The sequence below is a fragment of the Ochotona princeps genome, chromosome 6 (genome assembly GCF_030435755.1).
Source record: "Ochotona princeps isolate mOchPri1 chromosome 6, mOchPri1.hap1, whole genome shotgun sequence".
Classification (NCBI taxonomy): Eukaryota; Metazoa; Chordata; class Mammalia; order Lagomorpha; family Ochotonidae; genus Ochotona; species Ochotona princeps.
The window spans coordinates 78,172,308-78,189,352 of NC_080837.1; the positions used below are offsets into that span (position 1 = coordinate 78,172,308).

The 17,045-nt window shown below is 41.5% G+C and overlaps 1 protein-coding gene and 1 pseudogene across 1 annotated transcript in view; both read right to left on the reverse strand.

Annotated features, from left to right (window-relative positions):
* Positions 1-17,045, reverse strand: part of LOC101518087 (neuronal acetylcholine receptor subunit alpha-7) — a 106,912-nt gene that overhangs the window by 23,618 nt on the left and 66,249 nt on the right. The gene's annotated exons all lie outside the window — the stretch shown is intronic.
* Positions 7,831-7,957, reverse strand: LOC118759389 (U2 spliceosomal RNA; annotated as a pseudogene).

A 17,045-nucleotide genomic window follows, 5' to 3' on the forward strand; every position in this document is an offset into this window, starting at 1 on the left:
CTTAACTCTCAGATAGATTTATCAAAACACTATCAATACATTTTTCAAATTCTAAAAATGTTCAAGTAATCTCTAGGACAGAGAAAAGCAAATACAGGAAGAAATATTACTCAAAAAGAAAACAAGAGGTCTACATTATCATCAGATAAAGTAGACTTTACACAGCAAAAACATTAGGAAGCACAGATGTAAATTTACATAATCATAAAGGCTCAGTCCACCAAGTAGACACAGCAATCATAAACACTATGCCAAACAAGAAAGCTGCAAAATATGTGACCCCAAAACCAATGAAAATGAAAAACAGAAACAAACAGATGCACAATTATATTTGGAGACTTCAAGATTCTTCTCTCAATATTTGATGACAGGACACCTAGACAGAAAGTCAAGAAAGATACAGAACAACTTCACATACCATCAACCAAGAGGGTCTAATTGGCTTTTTAGAAACAGGCTACCAACAACAGCAACAATGAATTCTTACAGCAATCATAGAGCATATACTAAAGAACACCATATGCTGATTCACAAGACAAACCTGAATCAAGTTTAAAAATGAAAACCACGGGAATTATATTTACCCAGAGAAGAAGCAAACTAAACATGAATAACAACCAGTTAACAGGAAAACATCCAAATACTTGGTAACTAAACACCAATGTGTAAATAATTCATGAATCAAAGAGGAAGTCTTAAGGAAACTAAAGAAATACATTGAACTGAATGAAAATAAAAATGTGATATATCAGCTTGTGTGTGATGCAGGTAAAGTACTGAGAAGGAAATTTATCGTAGCGCAACAGAAAAAACAGTTTCAAAACTGTAATCCATGGTACCTCCTCACCTCAAGTAGGTAGAGGAAAGAAAAGAAGTCTCTAAAAACACATAAGGAAGAAATAACAAAGAGAAACAATAAAATTTAAAAGAGAAAAAAATAGTAGGGGGAAAAATCAACACAACAAGTCTGCTTCTTTGAAAAGATCGATAAAACTAAGGCAATACCAGCGGTAAATCTTAGTATCTTACTGCAGAGGGTGCAGACATCACAAAGAAGATAAGGGAATGCTGTAACCAACTTCACACATAAACTTATCACTCAGCTGAAGCCCACCAGGTCATTGAAAAGGATACAAAAACTCAACCAGGAGAATATAAAACAGCTGAAAAATACTAAAACAATTAAGCAAATGGAATTCTTAGTTTCAAAACTCAAAACAGCATGGTACAAGCATAAAAACAGATGTGTATTAATGGAGCAGAACAGAAATCTGCTCCATAGAAATTAATCCACGTATCTATAAGCAAGTAATTTTTGGCAAACAAACTGAAACCATTCGAGGGAGAAAGGACAGTCTTCTCAACAAATTGTGCTGCAAAAACTTTATCTACATATGCAGAGTATGAAACAAGAAACTGAACTTACCCCTCATACAAAAATCATTTCTACATGGATCAAGTATCTAAATCTGTGGTTGGATAGCAATAGAACTATTTTGGCAAACTCCACAAGACATAGGCAAAAGTAAGGAACAAAGACTTTATAGAAAAAACTTCAGAAGCATAGGCAATTAAAGCAAAAGTAAACAAATGGGATTGCAAGTGCTACAAAGGAAACTGTCAACTCAGTGAAAAGCAACCAACAGAATGGGAAAAATATTTTCAAACTATGCAATGAACTCAAGAAACTACAACAAAACAATCCAGTTAAGAAATGATATTGATTTTACCTATCCAGGAGCATGGGATATTACTCCATCTTTTGAGGTCTTGTTTAATTTCTTTTTTAAGCAGATTGTAGTTTTCTTCAAATAAGTCTTCTACATTTTTGGTTAGATTTATTCCCAGATATTTCATACTTTTCTCTGTTATTTTGAATGGTATCTTGCTGGTTAAGTCTTTTTCCATCTTGGGGCTGTTCGCATACACTATGGCTGTTGATTTTTGGAAACCATAATGCTAAGGGAAATGAGCCAATCCCAAAAGGTTAAATACCACATGTTTGCCTTAATTTAAGATGATATGATGTTATGTATAACATGTTATGTTTTGAATGTTATATGTTGTGTATAAACTAAAATTGAAGTATAGGTGAGGTGGTCACAGAAGGTGGCTGGGAACCCGCATTTACTTTTAACATATTGGTTACTCATTACTATGTCAATTAATTCCATAATGATGTAAATTTTTGCTGATGGTATGTTGGAGCTTTCGATTGACTGGGATGATGCTCTGCTGGCTCTGTCATCGGACCAGAGAGGGTATACCTAAGAAGCCGTTGAACTTGACGGGACAATGGGATGCTGGACTCTATGTTTGGTATACGCTTGCAATGGGGAAATCTCAACTGAACTTGAGCTGTGGTTATGCAATAGGGTGGAGGAATCCACCATGGTGGGAGGGTTTGGGGAGGGGTGGGGAGAACCCAAGTATCTATGTAACTGTGTCACATAATACAATGTAATTACTGAAGTTAAATAATAAATAATTAAAAAAAAAAAGAAAAAAAAAAAGAAATGGGGAAAGGCCATGAACAGGCATTTTTTCAAAGCATGACATACAAATGACCAACAGAAACATGAAAAGATGCTCTCCAGTCACCAGAGAACTGCAAATAAATCTATAGTGAGGTTTTACCACAGCCTGGTTAGAATGGCTATTATCTGAAATTTTTAAAAAGTTATAGTAATCCACTGTAAACTAGTACAACCATTATGGACGGCAGCAGAGCTATTCCTCAGAGACTTAAAAATAGATCTACCATAACCAGTCATTCCACTACTGACAAATTTACCCAAATGCAATGAAATCAGCACGCAAGAGAGTTATCTGTAGTCCCTATGTTTACAGAAATAGGTTAAGTATGGAGTCAATCTAGATATTCATGAGCTCATAAATGGATAAAGAGAATTATGTTTTATCCACACTGTGGAATACTACTCAGCCATAAAAAATGAAATCCTATCCTTCACAACTTTGCAGATACAACATTAGGTTTAGTTAAATGAGACTCAAGATTAAAATGATAAATATCATATGCTTTCCCTGGTCTGTGGTAACTAATACACAATGTCCAAAAAATGTAATTCATAGGCGCAAACTTGGCATTTTGAGACCTGATTAATACTTACAACCTTTGTCTACACTCTTGAGGAACAGTAATTTTTCTACTTGACATTTGTTGAATTCTTTGCCTAATGAACAATTAAGCCTATGACTGTGAAGTAAACTGAAAGTATGTCATTGTAAAAATTTATAAAGAGAGAATGTATTAAAGGAGGAGGAGGATAGAGGGGAATATGGGTGGAAGGTAGTGTAGGTGGGGAAGTATCACCATGCTCCTTGATTTGTATAGTGAAATACACAAAATGTAAAATACATAAACATATATAGTCCTGTCATTAGCATCTTTATTGACAATGAAACAGTGATTGTTTCCTCCATACTCAGAAACAAACCACAACGTCAAGTTTCAATTCTCTTATGAGGTGTGATACTGGAAGCCCTCACCAAAAAGGCATGGGGACCTGACAGAAAGAAAAATTCCCCTATTTGCAGGTGACAAAAAGAAAGGTCTAATAATAAATTCTAAGGAATCTCCAGAAACAGAAACAAAAAGAACTCGTAAGTACAACCAAATCATTGCACAAACAATTACATCTATATGAGTAACAAACATAACACTATTTACAGTTGCTAAAAGCTTGAACCAGCTTGGGAGGGCACTATGGTTCAGTGGGTTAATCTCCCAGTTGAGATGCCCACATCCCATGTCAGAGTATCTGGTATGAAGTCCTGCTTCCATGATATACACACTGGAAGGCAGCAGATGATGGTTCAAAGCTTGGGTCTGTGACCTTCATGTGACAGACGCAAATGGAACAGGGGTCCCCGGTTTCGGCTTGCCCCAACCTTGGTTGTTGGGGCTTTTAGAGAATGAACCAGCACATGGAAAACCTGTGTCTGTGTTTCTCTCTCTCTGGATCTCTTATCTCTATTTTCAAGTAAAATGAAAACGAATTTCTTAAAAATACATAGACCTTAGCATAACTTCAGATATCACATAATAATTAATTCAGAATAATTCACAGGCTTAAAATAAGAACCAAAACTACAAAATTGCTAAAAAAAAAAAAAAAAAAGAAGAAGAAGAAACATTTAGGACTTAGGTCTAGATTGAGTTGTTCTATTTTTAGATTTATTTATTTATTTATTTTTATTGGAAAGGCAGATATACAGGGAGGAGAAGAGACAGAGACGTAGATCTTCTGTCTGCTGGTTCACTCCCCAAGTGGCCACAACGGCCGGAGCTGAGCCAATCTGAAGCTAGGAGCCTGGAGCTTTGGGGCCTCCTCAACTGTTTTCCCAGGCTATGAGCAGGGAGCTGGATGGGAAGCAGTGCTGCCAGGATTAGAACCAACACCCATATGGGATCCCGGCACATTCAAGTGAGGACTTGAGCCGCTAGGCTATCTATTGCGCCGGGCCCTAGAATGAGTTCTCAGACTAAATACAAAAATACAGTCCAAAGTAAAATTTGATATTCTGGACTTTGCTAAAATTGAAAAAAAAAAAGAACTACTTTTACTCTATGAAAGAGCTTTCTAAGAGGATGAAAATACAAACTATGGAAGAACAAAATAATCATAAAAATTTAGTTGGAAACCTAAATCCCCTAAATGGCCAAGTCAATCTTAAAGAATAAAGAACAAAGGTGGAGGCATCAAAATACCTCATTTCTATATGTATGACAGTTATTGTAATGAAACCAGCAGTAGAGGCACAAAAATACACAGAGACTAAGGGACCAAAACAAAGATCTCAGAAAATAATCCACATCTCAGCCAACTGAATCTTGACAAAGGCATCAATAATAGAATAATCTTTTCAACAAATGATTCCAGGAAAACCAGATGTCCATATGCAGAAGATGTAAATGTTATGCCTATCTCTCACCCTACATAAAAATCAATAAAATGTAAATCAAGCACCTAACTACAAGACCAGAAAATGTGAAACCACTACAATAAAACACAGAGGAAACACTTCTAGACTTAGGGTATTCTGATAGGAATGACATTTAATCTGTGGACCACCTTTGGGAATATGGACATTTTAATACTAAATTCTTCCAGTCCACAGACAGGAAGGTCTTCTCATTTTGAATGTATGTCTTGCTCAGTACAATTCATTAACGCTTCATGATTTTGATTGTTGAGACCTCTCACATCCTTGGTTAGATTTGTTTCAAGGTATTTTAAAGATTTATTTTATGTACCTGAAAAGCAGAGTGACAGAGAAAGAGGCAGGAAGGCAGGGAGGAAAGAAGTGAGGGTGGCAGGGAGAAGGATAGAAAAAGAGAAGGAGGGAAGAAAGCAGTGAGAAAGAGAAAGAGATTTTCCATGTATTGCTTCACTCCTCCACAAACCCAGGGCAAGCTTAGGTTGAACGTAGGATCGAGAAACTTGAATTGGAGTCTCTCATGTGGGTGACTGTGACCCAAGCACCTGGGTCACCTTCTGTTACTGCTTTCTCAGGTGCTTTAGCAGGAAGCTGGGTCATAAAAGTAGCAGCTGGGACTCAATGTGGCAGTCCTTTGTGGGATGATACTGTCATAAGCTGTGGTTTCAACCACTGTACCACCCACCATGTCAGCCCTTCCACAGCATCTTGGTAGCAATTATGAATGGGATTGCTCTTATAATGTCTTTCTCAGCAAGTATGTTGCTGATGCATAAAACACCACAGACAGAACAGGCACAGTAGCCCAGTGGCTAAAAGCCTCCCCTTGCATATGCTGGGACCCCATATGGGTGCTGTTTCTAATCCTGGCTGTTCCACTTCCCATCCAGCTCTCTGCATGTTGCCTGTGAAAGCAATAGAGGATGACCCAAAGCCTTCAGATCCCGTACCCAACCATGTGGGAAACCCCGAAGAAGCTCCTGGCTCCAGGTTTTGTATCAGCTCCGCTCCAGCCATTGCGGTCACTTGATAGATCTTTTTCTCTGTCTCTTCTCTCTCTGTAAATCTGACTTTCTAATAAAAATAAATTTTAAAAAACCAGTGATTTTTGCTTAACTATGTACCCTGCAACTTTGCTCAAAATTTTTTTAATCAGTTTTAATGTTCTCCTAATGGAATCTGGATATATCTATATACAGTCATATTAGCTCCATTCAGAGATATTTGGACTTTCTCTGAAGCAAAATTAAAAAATCAAAAGATAAATAGGGGCAATATTCTGGCACAGTAGGTTAAGCTTCCATCTGCAGCTCCTGAATCCCAAATGAACATCATTAAGTCTCAGCTGCTACACTTCCAACCCAGCTCCTCTCTGTCAACATACCTGAGAAATATGTTCTAAATTCTTGGGCCCTGTAACCCAAATGGGATACCCAGATGGAGCTCCAGGTTTCTGGTTTCAGCCTGGCTTAGTTCTGGCTATTGTGGTAATTTGTGTAGAAAATCAGCAAATGAAAGATTTTTCTAATTCCACCTTTTAAATAAATCAGCCTTTAAAATTAAAAAAAAAGAACAGATGAGTTTGTATCAAACTAAGAATCTTCTTCAGAGAGAAGGAAAAAAAAATAAAGAATGAAGAAGCAAACAACTGAAAACTATTTGCAGACTATGCTTCTGACCAATGGTGAATATACACATCTCCAGCCAACTGAATCTTGACACAGAACTCAAAAACTCAACCATAAAAAACACAAACAATCCAGTCAAGAAACAGGCAAAGAATCTGAATAGAAGAAATACAAGTGGCCAATAAAATACTCAGTATCATTGCCATGAGGGAAATACAAAAGATCACAATTTTAGTACAATCTCACTGCATTACAGAGAATAGTATGGAGGTTTCCTCAACACAACAAAAATAAACCTACCACTCAGCCCCGTTATCCAGCTTGTGGGAGTATCTCCTTTAGAAATGAGATGAGAACATGAGCGAGATGCCTGCACTCCCACAGTGGTTACAACATTACTCCCAGGAACCAAGCCACTAGAGCCAACCTACATGTGCATACATAAGCAAATCTGGTACATGCATACAATGGCTATTACTCATACACAGTGAGAATGAAGCCTCAGCACTGAAACAGCAAAATGGATGCAACTGGAAGACATAACATTATGTGAAAAAATCCAGATGCAGAGTGCCAAATACTCCATTTCTCTCTCATATGTGACATTAAGAAAACAAGTTGTTTTGAACTTAGAATACTGGTTACAACAATGGGAAGGATGGGGAGAGGAGGACAGAGGAAGACTGTAGAATCGGCATAAAAATACACAAGTAAATAAGTTTCACCATTCCTCAGCACACTGGGGCAGCTGTGTTACATCCTATAGGGAGAACGTGGATGAAGGAGCTAGTAGATTCATAAAACAAGGAAAAGCAAAGGCTAGTTCTCTGTTTGATGAGCTCACACCTAGTATGTATGTTGAAATATTTCACTGTATTGCATAAAAAATGCAATAATATTATGTGTTCATATAATTTAACAACTGTATTAAGTAGACTTACTCAAAGATACAGGTTGGCCTTCTCCCATTGGGACCAGAGGAATTTGAATTTAATTCTCTCAGATTTTAGAATATTTGCATATTTGTAATGGGGAATCTTAGAGACCAAACTAAAATGTAAAGATAAAATCTAGTTATGATTCACATACTTCTTTAACAGACAGCCTAGAGCTAACTTATGTGTTATTTTAATATTTATTGTTCCAAAAAAGCATCATGGTATGAAATTTACTGATATTGTTATTACTAGTAAACAAAAAGTTAAAGTTTTTGGAAAATAACATTAAAAATTTCCAGGTTAGGAAATCTCGATGTATATCTAAAAATATATTTAGCTGATTAAGCATGGACAAAAATTTCAACAATAATGTTTAACTGATGAGAACAGATACTACACTTGATCTTAGCCAAAAGGCTGAGGCGCGATCAACAATATTTTTATTATTTATTTTTATTGGAAAGGCAGATGTACAGAGAGAAGCAAGGACAGACAGAAAGACCTTCAATCTGCCGGTTTTTTCCCCAAGTAGTTGGAATGGCTGGAGCTGAGCTGGTCCAAAGCCAAGAGATTCTTGCAGATCTCCCACACAAGTACAGGGTCCTGAGGTTTTGGGCCATCCTCTACTGCTTTCCCAGGCCCAAAGGAGGGAGATAGATGGGAAGTTAAGCAGCCAGGACACAAACTGGTGCCAACACAGGACTCAGTACATGCAAGGCACAGATTGAGCCACTGAGCCATTACACTGGGCACTGGTACAACAATTTCAATGTGTGATGGCACGTGATCTTGTCTGGTGAAATAGGAAAGTTTCTCTCTTTGCCTGGCCTTCAATCTGAAGCTTTCATAATAAAACAGGTGGAGTTCAACAAAGTCAAGATTAAAAATAATGTGACAATGTCAACTACAGCCTTCAAACCCAGCAGCTATCTGCCACAGATATCTGGTAAGCCATGAACATACCAGTAGATGCAGAACACGTAACTGGTTCACAGCTAAAGCATTTACAGGCACCACCTGGAAGCCTATAAAATGCAGCCCATATTACATTGTGCTTAGTCACATTTTCCTATAGACTACAAAATGAACTGGGAATTCTGTAATGATTCTCTAATGTTGCCTAGCCTTCGAAATAAATGTTTCTCTAGGAAATGTGAGAAGTACAAACTAGGTAAATGCCAGATGTAGGAGGCATAGATCTAAAATCAAATTCCCAGCTATTCTTTTCCCATAATCCTCCACTGGTGACAGCACCATTCATCATTCAGATGGCTTTCTCTGGACAGCAGGTGGGAGACAAGAATGTAATTGGGGTGAATATACTGGATGAAATTGCTGACTTCCAGCTACCAAATTGCTCATAGTTTCCACCTAACAAAAGCTGTGCCAGCAGGGCAGAGTCCTGTTCAAGGCTTGAAAGTCAAACACCACCCAAAGCTGACTTCTGAGTTTTTTTACTCCACATCTGCTGTATGAGACACCAGGGTAGACAAAGATGGAGATTCCAAGGTGACAAGTCCTAGGAAGCCTTTTAGGCATTGCAGAAGTCAGACAATCATGGCTACAGAGTCAAAGAGGAATGCAGAACTTCAATGAACCTAAGAAACTGTCAAGAAGCCAAGTATTCCCAAAGCTCATCCCAATATTCCCTTGTGATTATCTCCAATCTGGGACACAAAGAACTTCAGAGAAGAGTATCTTCTAGCTGGCCATGCGGTAGAGTGACTCCAGAGCTCTGATCCCAGAACCTAGGACAGCAATCCCAGGGCAGCTCCTGTCTACCTTCCAGCATACTGGCGGCTGCAGAACCAGTGCTGGGAGGAATACCCACACTGTCCTGGGCTGTTCTACTCTTTTTGGTGCTTGCATAAATGTTCAGTTTTCCTTTCAATTGTCTGGTACATTTGTTACCAGATTTATTTCTTGGTATTTTATGGTTATTACCTTAAGTATAAATGAGATACTTTCTATTTTACTTCACTATTACTCATTGACTTCTAACTCAGCTATTATCTTGTCTTCTTTGCTTAACCAAACCTCTTATTAGTTTAGAAATTGTCAGTGGAGTGATTATAAGAAATGACAGGGTTGCCTCTTCTCCTGCAATGTTTAAATGTTCAATTTGCTCACATGGTGTCCCACTTGAGAGCTGTGACTGCTGTTGTATTGGTTCAGGCTGTCAGCACTTCTTTCTCAGTTTTGGAGACTGGGAATACAAGGCTATAAAGTGTTGGCAGATTCACTGACTTGGGATGGCTACCTCCTGGCCGTAGATGCACATTTTTCACTGTTTCTTTACATGGTCAAGAAAGCAGAGACAGCAAGTAAGTTCTGTGTCTCTTCCTCCAAAGGAACTAACACTATTTTTTTTACGTATTTGAAAGAGAGAGAGAGAGAGAGAGAGAGAGAGAGAGAGAGAGAGAGAGAGAGAGAGATCATCTATCTTCTGGTTCACTCTTCAAATGGCCACAATGACTTGGGATAGCCCAGGCCAAAACCAGGACCCCAGAACCCCACTGAGATCTCCCATGTGGGTCACAGGGTCCCAATTACTTGGGCCACAGTCCACTGCTTTCCCAGGTGTACTATCAAAGAGTTATATTAGAAACAGAGCATCCAGGACTTGAATTGGCTCTCCAGTATGGGACACTGGCATTGAAATTCATGGCTTAACCTGTTGCACCAAAATTCTGGCCCCCGTCTGTATAAATGTTATCATATGTTGAAGATGCACCGTGTCACATAATCGTGCAAGACCTTTTTGTCTTCTCAAAGATGTTTGTTTTAAATAGTGTAAAATACTCACTTTCCCCTCATATAAAATATATATATATATATATGCTTATATATAAATATTTTAGTCTATATTTGTTGAGTAAGTATATTGCTGTTTGGTTTCTTTTTATGGTAATTTTGCAGACAAATCTTTTTTAAGCCCCTTATTTCCAACCTTCTGGATAATTCTGATTAAAATCTACCTTCTATATATACCCTATGATTGGATTCTGATTTGCTAAACCAAACATTGAAGTATATTTTTGCTTTGGAACTGCTGGGATTTATGTTCACTTGAATTCTTGTGATTAGGGATTGTTCTAGCTTATTTCTGCTATTATTTTTTAATAACACTTTCTTATATTGAGGAAATGCTTTTCCTCTACCATTTTAGCTGTAATGGAGGCCTGTGAATTAATCTGACAAAAGAGAGATTAAGAAGAGAAAACAAATTTTTATTCATGTATGCACAAGTGAGCACCCAGCAAAACGTGACATGACTCTGAACAGCTAATGATAAGGACTTCTCTACTTAATAGAGGAGGGGGAGGGGCAGCAAAGGCTTTTGTGAGAACAATGGCTTCTAGGGGCACACACGCCTGCAGCACCAAGTGGCCTTCTCCATCTCTGTTCCTAGCAATGAACAGCCCTGGAAAGAGTATTTATGGAATTCTCCCTTCCAGAAATTTCCATCATTAGATTCCAAAAAAAGAATGCTTCTGCTGAATCGCAAATGCCATTATTTTAAAACAGCATCCATATCAACTCTGTGTCCAAGTGGGTTCCTGCACTTCAACTGCTCTGTACTTTTCTGTTCTTGTATTTTATGCATTTTTGTGTTTCTCATTTTGCATCTAGTGGTTTGAAAGACTTTTTAAAAGATTTATTTATTTATTCAAAAGGTTTGGTCCTCATGCCAGGCAATCACATGAATTTCTGGCTAAACCAGGTCAGTCTTAAAAGTGAGAATAGGGCCCAGCGGCGTGGCCTAGCGGCTAAAGTCCTCGCCTTGAAAGCCCCGGGATCCCATATGGGCACCGGTTCTAATCCCGGCAGCTCCACTTCCCATCCAGCTCCCTGCTTGTGGCCTGGGAAAGCAGTCAAGGACGGCCCAATGCTTTGGGACACTGCACCCGCGTGGGAGACCTGGAGGAGGTTCCAGGTTCCCGGCATCGGATCGGCGCATACCGGCCCATTGCAGCTCACTTGGGGAGTGAAACATCGGATGGAAGATCTTCCTCTCTGTCTCTCCTCCTCTGTGTATATCTGGCTGTAATAAAATGAATAAATCTTTAAAAAAAAAAGTGAGAATAGTGATGCCAGGACCCCAGGCAGAAAGGAGGACCAAAAATCCCAGACAAGCCACCATGTGACCTCTGTCCATGGTGACCAGCTTCTCACGCTGGCCCGGCTGAGCTCCTTCTTCTGGATCTAAGATGTGTTGTTCCTGACACCCAATCTGCTCTGCAGTGGGCTCATCCCAGTCTCTCACCCAAGAGGTTGTCAAGGTTTGGAGAAAGCATGAGGATCTGGACCTCAGGTATGGGCCTTGCACAACCTGCTGCATCTCAGACAGAGTTCCCTTAATGGTGATGGAGGGAGAGTAATAGGTCAAATCCCTGATGGCCACAAGACCAAATCACAGTAAAATGACAATGATGACTGATTACTCTCAGTGCATCTTTGGGGGCCAGTGAATGGCAAAGGGTACCACATCTTACACAGTAGGTCCTTAGAATATACTCCTGGACTGAAGACCTGAGGCACAGCTGCACCTGTCCCACAGCCATGGCCCACAGCCTCGGATTCTCCAGGCTTTGAACAATCTAGTGGACATGCTCAGAAGTAGAGGTGTCCTCTAACACCTTGTCCCTGTGACAACACCTTCCTGCATGTTCCTTGCTTGTAAGCAGCCCTGGCTGGCAGGAACTCCCACAGCCAGGCTTGGAGAGGTTTGAGGTGTCTCATGATGATGACTGAACTGCCCAATGAATTCCTGCCGCACATATTTATTACACAGGCCCCTACAATCTTGGTGGCCCTCTGTTCACTGCCATGATGATCAGCAGGCTTGTCTCCAAGGCCATTCTGCATGGTCTATTGGCCCACAGGGAACCTGGGCAGGGAGCTGCTTCTTGGCCCGGCTGCCAGGCACTGTGCCCAAGCAGAAAGCCTGGCCCTGTGGTCATCTCAGCTGTTAGGTTGGCCCCAGAAAACTCTGCTCCCCTCAGCAGTTGGGCCTCTATCTGAATTCTGATCACACTCCTGCACTGTGGCTGGATTCTGTCATTCCACGCTCCACCAGGGGAGTGCTCTGTGACCTGCTGTGGCTGGCAAGGAATTCAATCAAAGCGAAGGTGCATGTCAGAAGTTGAGGGAAAACTGTCAAAAGTGACAGCACGGAAATCCCAGAGCGGCACCAGAAGAGACAGATTGACCTCTTCCACAGAAGCAAGGAAAATAGTTGAAGCAGGCCGAATAACACAGAGGGCTGAATATGGAGGCAGTTCAGAAGAAGAGAAAGAGGAACTACTGCACTTTCAAATGTGGAACATAACAAAGGAGCATGTTGCAGAGGTGACCAGACATGGGCCAGTCAGCAAGCACAGTTTTCTAGGGTCAGGCAGACCCAGTAGGGTGACCTTGGGCCAACAGCTAAGCCTCTCGGAACACAGGTTCCAGATGGCTTCATGAGGTCTAGGAAAAAGGAAACTCCAGCTCAGAGCTGCATCCTTCGACATGAGCCCAGTGCACATAGCCCGGAGTGAGGCAGGCAGTGCTGATGGTCAGCAGGTGACAGCATGCTCTGTTGTAGCAGGGAGCTCATGGTGGCTGATGATCATAGACACTCACCTCTTCCCCTGCTTCTCTCCATGTTACAGAGAGGCCAGAGAAAATAATGAACCAAAACATGTCTCTAGCATAAGCTGGAAGCAGTGCTCAAGCAGAGAACAGTGAATAACTGCTGGTTATTCTGATGGGAATCAGTTGATAGCAAGTCAGAAGAAGAATACAAATGAGATATATTATTATTATCCAAAGCAAAAAAGAAACAAAAATTCTATTCAAAAGATCAGAGTCTTCCAGCTGCAAAACCAAGACACCTAACACTGGATCCCCTTCCCCTGCCTGTCTCTTGCCCTCTCTCCAATTGCTGACCTACCCACCCCTCCCCCAGCCCCTGCAGTTCTCTCTCCCTTCTATTCCTGGGACAGGTTTCATTGACTGGTTCCTGTTCTGGAACAATCAATGAGGGGCTTTGTGTTTTTTTAAAGGTAAGGTCAGGACATAGCCATACTTGGATAAAATGAGCACATGCCAAAGACCATAGTTAAGAAACAAATTTATTTCCTTATCTACATGTTTTCTGGAGGTCACAGTTTAAAATTAGTTGGAGGACCACTATAGGTCACCAAGAAAACGCACCTGGCAATACCCAGCATTCCACAGGATACCAGGTTCTACTTTTTCTCCTCTTTCCAAGTCTTTCTCAAGCAGTCCTGACAGGCACGTCATACCTGCTGCCCTTTCTGCCAGGAACACAGCCTTCCTGATGCCATAAAGCTCAACTCTTCACCACCTTCCTTTCACTCCATGACTCTCACCTTGCACTTCTCTGGCTGGGCCCTCACTCTCCTCTTGCCCTGCACTGTTTCCTTAGAGCACCTGTTATTACCTGGTATATGTTCTCTCTTGTTCCCTTCTATCTTTCTCTTCCTGGAGGGATTTTGGTCTGGTTTAATCCCTACTGCACCCTCACTTAGAACAGTGTGTGACAACAGTGGTGGCGTCTACACTAAATATTGGCTGAGCAAATGGACAAATGAAAAACAAACAGTCCCTGTGGCTGGGATGAGACAGGCAGCTGAGCTGGATCATCTGCAGAATGACTCCAGAGATGCACACACAGTTTGTGGGCTCCATCTTGTTCTTAAAAGCAGGCTGCTTCTCACCACTCTTGCTAACACACCTTATTTTGAGGCAGCCTCCCACTAGATTAGGTCTGCACATTCGAAAATGTGCATGCTGGAGCGGAGCAGCAATCCCTTCCCCCACCCCGGCTCCTTTGAGGTCAACAGCAGCAGCAGAACTACCTTTGCTCATCTGGACATTTCTGCCACATCCAAGAACTTTTCCTAACAATCTTTCAATAGTGGCCTCATCTCCCATGCTCCAAGTCCAGTTCACTATCTCAGGAACTGTGACAACACAGAACCAACAGGTTCAGCCTCTAAGATCCCATTCCTCGTGTGGACCCAGGTGATATCACAACTCCCAGTGGAGCAGGTGCTACTCGTCGGCAGACAGGCCTGGGAGCCCCTTCAGCCACCTGCCTGCTCTGCTGTGCTCTCTCTGAGAATATCCTCCATGAACCTAAAGACACTCTTCTTCCCTTACCAAGCTGCCATGCTCCCTGTCTGAAGCCAAGACAGGACCTGCAGTTATGTGTGGCAAAAAGGATTGGACAATCACCCTTCTCATGGCCATGCCCAGCCACCCCCTCCAAGCACTGCAACCTCATTCAAGACTCTGGCTACAACGTTCTCAGCACAGAACTGCACGCTGATTCTCTGAAGGTAGCTCTCAATCTGGAACTGCAGGCAGCTGGCAGACACACACCCCAATTTCTTCAGCACAGATCAAGTCTCCCAGAGGTCACCAGTGCAAATGAGCTCCAAGCACCCACAACAGCAGTTTATATTTTAGCACATCCCCCATTGGCTTCGCTTTCTGCCCTGATGCACTTTCCCAAACTGGTGTGCTGAAACCTCTGACTTGGGCTGACTTCTTGGAGAGCCTAAGATATGTGGCAAAGATATAAACTCTACTGCACTGGCAATCACTGATAGGCACAATCACATGCCCATACCACCTGGACCACGCTGCAGCCCAGGAAATCTTGTGTCTCTGTCCCCTCCAAAGCTCTGGCAGCACTCACAGGGTGATGGGACTGTGTGAAAGATACAGGATGAACACACAGAAACATACTCTTGCACAGTCAGTGAAAGAAAATGGCTGATACTCCATGCTGATGTGAAACTGCAGAGACAACAGAAATATCTTTAAATATATTTATCAGAAGATTTCCATCACTGCTACAGAATTTTCTGACCAAGCTACTCAAAAGTGAGTAAGCTCAGAAAGGCTGGTGCCATGGCCCACTGTAACCCAGTACAGAGGTGGCAGAGGGCTGACACAGCAAAGCCTTTGATTCTACCCAAAGGGAGAAGTAGCGTCAAGTTGTTCTTTATTGCTATTCACTTTGAGCAAGACTGTATTTAGAAAAGAAGCTTGAACTGAGGCTTCAGGTGAGGCAGAACAAAGCAAGGAAGAAATTACTGGGATCAGCATCGGGCAGAGAGGCATTTACTAGCAGCTGTCCTCTGCTCAGAGGACCCAGCCAGCTGGCTGGCAGCTCCCTGGCTGGCTCTCCATCCATCACAGGAATAAAGCAGCCCATTCCAGAAATGATGCAGAGATAGCTATTTTGCAGTGACCCAGCCTCCTCAAAGCACAGAAAATGCATTATATCTCAAAAGCCATTAGTAACTCATATGTGGATGCCAATATCAAACTGAAACAGAGTAAGAAATATGGCAGTCATGTTCATGCGCTTCACCCGAGTAAATCAATGCCCCTTTACAAATTGTGGCTTCCACAGCGAGATGGCATTTTAACCCCTCCCTTCCTTAAAAAAGCATCAACATCCCCAATCCCTGCATTAACAAACCGATAGATTCATCTAGTGCAAAGAACATATTGAGAGCTGGAAGCTGGCAGAAAGAATTAAGTTGGGCATCTCCCAAAATTTCCAATAAAAGAGTATCAGAAAGTCAGGATGTGACTAAAATCAAACCTGTCTGCTACTCACTGTGCCAAATTTTTTGTCCAGTGTTTCCTAGGTTGCAAATACAACTGAATTCTTATGCTGTTTTTAGCATCTTTGTGTGACACTGATCCACCCTTGTCTCTCCTCCTAGAAATTCCTACATCATTCCCTCCTCCTCCTCCTCCTATCTTGTCTGCTAAAGGCCTCTGAGAAGTGTTGACCCCAAACACAATGGGGAACAGGAACTTTTTCCCATGACAGAGTGACAAACACATCCTATATGTGGCAGGATTGGAGGTATCTGGGTGAATTCCCTCGAGGACTGAGAACTGAGTAGACCTCGGGTGCCTAGAAAGAAGCTTCATGTGAATTTCCCAAATAGGAAAAAGTCAGGCTGGAGAGACGTAGGTATAGACAGGTTACTAGAAAAGAACAATCAGACATAAGAGCCAGTGATCCCACAGCACTGTAAGCAAAGGGCCGTGCTTCCTTAAAACCACTGAGTTTCCGGTCATTGACCCTGCTTCAGTAGATCAATGGCACTGCATCTGTGATTGGACTAGGGATTCTCTGTAACCGTCTATTTCTCACTGTGGGCATGCAAACCATATATTCAGAAGAAGTCCCATGTCCTACTTCTCAGACAAACTAAAGCAGAAAAGAAGGGAGCTTCAATGAGTCCATGGGTGTGGTCAATGGGCACAAGGGAAGAAGAAGAAAAGGGAAAATAACCAACTAGAGTTCACGGGGAGAACCTGTGCCCTCCAAGTGGATCAGGCAGGGAGTGGGCAGATGATACCTGAGGGCCTGTCACCCTGATGACAGGTGTCAGCCAGCTACTGCTTTCTTTTTGCTCCTTGGAATTCAATTACAATGTGGTAACTCTCCATTACATTGAGAACATTGGAATCA